Below are 4,460 nucleotides of genomic sequence, written 5' to 3' on the forward strand. Positions count from 1 at the left end.
TATTTTACTAAACTAAAATTAATGTGTAACTAAAAGAAAACAGAAACAAAAAAATTAAATAAAAAGAAAACAAAGATAAATAAAAGACAACCCCCCCCCCCCGACTGGGCCCTGGCCCAGTTGGCCGAAGGGGCCGGCCGGCCCAGCCGACCCACTCCCGCACCCCCTGGCCTACTAGGCCTCCTCCCCTCCGCGAGACCTAGCGCCGACACCCACTCCCCCCCACTCGCTCTCTCCCTCCCCCCGATCTGGATCAAGATCGGGGGCACGATCCCACCGCGTCGTTTCCCTGCCCGTGACTCGACGCCGTCGCCCGTCGCCCCTGACGCCGCTGGAGGCCGCCTCGACCACGCCTCCTCCCCACCGGCGCTCGTCCCAATCCTCCTCCCCGACGGCCTCCTCGAGCCTCGTCGCCCCCGGTCTCTACTCGACCGTGAGGACCCCAACCCCTCTCTTCTCCTCTCTTTCCCGCGTCCTCGCGCTCACCATGGCCGTCCCGATGCCCGTGCACGTGTGTCGCGCTCCGCCCGCGCACGGGGCTTGCCCGGCTCGCGCCCGTCACTCCCTGGATGCAGCAGCTCGCCACGCCCGCGCCTCCCCACTACTGCAGGCATCGCCCTCTGCTTCCCCTGCCCGCTGCACAGCCCCGACGCGCGCGCTCGCGCCGTGGCTCGCAGAGCAGCCGCCTCGCCGCGTGTAGTGCTAGCCCGCACGCGCCTCCTCTGCCGCACGCGCCTACGCCTGATGCGCGTCGCCTCGCGGCGCTCCCCGCCCCCGTCGCTCCTTCCCCGTGCGCCACGCAGTCGCCTCTCCCCCTGCGCCATGTCCGCCGCGCCGCCCCGTGACCACGCTGGCGCGTGCGCTCGGCGCTGCTCCCCTTCCCCGCGGTTGCTGCAGCTCACTACGGTGGCCGCCGGAGCCCCGGTGCGTCCCGCCCTGTGGCTGGCCTGGGCAAGCGCCCAATCGGGCTGGCACCCGATACCCGTGCCCATCGCCCGCTATGGTCCCTGGACCATTGTCAACTGGGCCCCGCCCCTGGGCCACTTACACGTGGGCCCAGTCCCTGTAAAAAAAGAGATTTTAGAAAAATATAACTAATTAATTAATTGGTGAATTAATTAAGTTATTTAATTTCGTTTAACTAAACTAAATAAACTCATTAATCCAAACACCTAATTAAACTAACTAATTTTGTTTAATTAAAACTGAGTCTATGACGAGTGGCTCCCACCTGCAGGGTTGACCTAGTCAACCTTCGGTCCTGCTGGCATCACGCTGATGTCATGCTGACATCATAATTGAGTTTGCTAAATTAAATTAATTCTGTTAAATTAGAAAATAATTTAAATCTTTTTAAAATTAATTTAAAATAAACCGTAGCTCGGATCAAAAAACTTTATACATGAAAGTTGCTTAGAACGACAGGACGATTCTGGATACGCAGCCCGTTCGTCCGCCACACATTCCTAGCATAGCAAACACGCAACTTTCTCCCTCCAGTCCATCTGTCCGGAAACGCAAAACACCAGGGATATTTTCCCGGATGTTTTCCCCCTTCACCGGTACCACCTCATACCGCGTTAGGGCACCCCTAGCACCGCTACTTGTCATGTCATGCATCGCTATGCATCTGTTTGCTTAATATTTATTGTTTCTTCCCCCTCTTCTCTCGCTAGACACCGAGACCGACATCGCTGCTACCTAGTACGACTACGGTGTTGACAAACCCTCTCTCTTGCCAGAGCAACCAGGCAAGCCCCCCCTTGATCACCAGATATCGTCTACTCTCCTGTATATTGCTTGCATTAGAGTAGTGTAGCATGTTACTGCTTTCCGTTAATCCTATCCTGATGCATAGCCTGTCATTGTTGCTACAACTGTTGATACCTTACCTGCAATCCTAAATGCTTAGTATAGGATGCTAGTTTATCATCAGTGGCCATACATCCTTGTCCGTCTGCCATGCTATACTATCGGGCCGTGATCACTCGGGAGTTGATCACAGGTATGTACCTATACTTTATACATGATACATGTGATGACTAAAGTCGGGTTGGCTCGAGGAGTACCCGCGAGTGATTCACGGATTGGGGGCTGAAAGGACCTTTGTCTCGACGACCCTCTAGGTGGAACTTTGTGGCGAAGCGACAGGGCAGGTTGAGACCACCTAGGAGAGAGGTGGGCCTGGCCCTGGTCAGCGTTCGCGGTGTCTTCAAGATAACACGTTTAACGAGATCTTGGTATTTGATCTGAGTCTGGCTACTGGCCTATACGCACTAACCATCTACGCGGGGACATCTATGGACACTCGACGTCGTGGTATCAGCCGAAACCTTCGTGACGTCAGCGACTAAGTGGCGCGCGCCGGATTGGACTGGAACGCCTGCTAGGCTAGGTCTGCTTCCGGCCGCGTTCGCAACGTGCAGGTGTGCAAAGGGTGATGGGACCAGACCCCTGCGCCATAGGATTTAGACCGACGTGCTGACCTCTCTGTTGTGCCTAGGTAGCGCTGCGACATGTTGATCTTCCGAGGCCGGGCATGACCCAGAAAAGTGTGTCCGGCCAAATGGGATCGAGCGTGTTGGGTTATGTCGTGCACCCCTGCAGGGAAGTTAATCTATTCGAATAGCCGTGATCTTTGGTAACAGGACAACTTGGAGTTGTACCTTGACCTTATGACAACTAAAACCAGATACTTAATAAAATGCACCCTTCCAAGTGCCAGATACAACCGGTGGTCGCTCTCTCACAGGGCGACGAGGGGAGGATCATTGGTTAGGATTATGCTATGTGATGCTACTTGGTGAACTTACCATCTACTCTCTTCTCCTGCTGCAAGATGGAGGTTACCAGAAGCGTAGTCTTCGAAAGGACTAGCTATCCCCCTCTTATTTCGGCATTCTGCAGTTCAGTCCACATATGATACCCTTATTCCATTTGATACCAATGCATACATATCTAGTGTAGCTCCTTGCTTGCGAGTACTTTGGATGAGTACTCACGGTTGCTTTTCTCCCCCTTTTCCCCTTTCCTATACCCGATTGCTGCGACCAGGCGATGGAGCCCAGGAGCCAGACTCCACCGTCGATGACGACTACTACTACTCGGGAGGTGCCTACTACTACGTGCTGCCCGCTGACGGCGACCAGGAGTAGTTTATGAGGATCCCAGGCAGGAGGCCTGCGCCTCTTTCGATTTGTATCCCAGTTTATGCTAGCCTTCTTAAGGCAAACTTGTTTAACTTATGTCTGTACTCAGATATTGTTGCTTCCGCTGACTCGTCTATGATCGAGCTCTTGTATTCGAGCCCTCGAGACCCCTGGCTTGTAATATGATGCTTGTATGACTTATTTTATTTGTAGAGTTGTGTTGTGATATCTTCCCGTGAGTCCCTGATCTTGATCGTACACGTTTGCGTGTATGATTAGTGTACGATTGAATCGGGGGCGTCACAATGTACCCAAAGAGCCCACACGTTAGTGGAAGAACGGCGTGGTGTCCTACGTCAGAGTCGAGGGCGCCACTCGCTGCACACCCGACTGAACACGCCTCCTTGCCGCATTCAAACGCCTCCATGAAACCCGTCCGTGTGGAAGCCGAGAAACCCATTCTGGACACACATCCGTTCATGACCGGGCCGGCATTAAACGCAACGCTGATTGAGCTCCTCCCCTCCTCCGTCTATTTAATCTCCTATTTAAACGAGGCCAAACACCGGCCAAGAATCGCACACCTCCGCCGCTCCCCTATCTCGTCCTTCACCATTTTGTCCACTCTTACAATGGCTTACGAAGAGTAGTTATTCTGCACAAGCCATTTGTCTAGGTTTGTATCTCTCACACACACCCACGTAGGTGGGGGGACGTGCACGAAGAGAAGAGGTGCACGCACGGCGCACGTACTCCCGTCTCTTTCCCAACCACACCCGCGTGGGTACACGGTGGAGCTCATTTCTGTACGAAAAGGCAGCCCACGTGGTAATTTGACACGTGTACTGGTTGTCCACTTGGTGGAGGGAGGATCGTCTACCACGGGTGAACAAACAAATTGCGACCTGACGCGTTATGTTAAAAAAGAGGCAAACCATGTGGGGCCTACCTTAGAGGCAAGGCTCTATACTCTGGAGTACTTTTGATGTGTCCCATCAACTCGCAGAACGAGGAGAAGCTTGCTTAGTACACCGTCTCCCCCGCCCATGGGCGCGGTGGCTCGCAGGATGAGGTGAAGCTTGCTTACTAGTAGTAGTATTGTACGCCTTACGCCCGCTCCCTCGCCCATGTGCGCGATGGCTCGCAGGACGAGGAGAAAATTTTACTACTCCCTCCGTTTACTCCTCGTCCCTACTACCTTGGTTAGAGAGATTATCATATTGTTTGGAATATATATGTTCTTTAGTACTCCCTCCGTTTACTTATACAAGGCCACTATAAAAAAAATACATTTTACATCTATACAAGGCC

At 53.3% G+C, this 4,460-nt stretch overlaps 1 long non-coding RNA gene across 1 annotated transcript; it reads left to right on the plus strand.

Annotated features, from left to right (window-relative positions):
- Positions 1-207: 207 nt before the first annotated feature.
- Positions 208-3,363, plus strand: LOC147975127 (uncharacterized). The gene is made up of 3 exons (XR_015600517.1): positions 208-433; positions 1,677-1,751; positions 3,055-3,363. It is a non-coding gene; the product is annotated as an uncharacterized LOC147975127 (long non-coding RNA).
- The last annotated feature ends 1,097 nt before the right edge of the window (positions 3,364-4,460 follow it).

This window comes from Triticum urartu, chromosome 4A (assembly GCF_056163025.1).
Source record: "Triticum urartu cultivar PI428250 chromosome 4A, HENAU_Tu73, whole genome shotgun sequence".
Classification (NCBI taxonomy): Eukaryota; Viridiplantae; Streptophyta; class Magnoliopsida; order Poales; family Poaceae; genus Triticum; species Triticum urartu.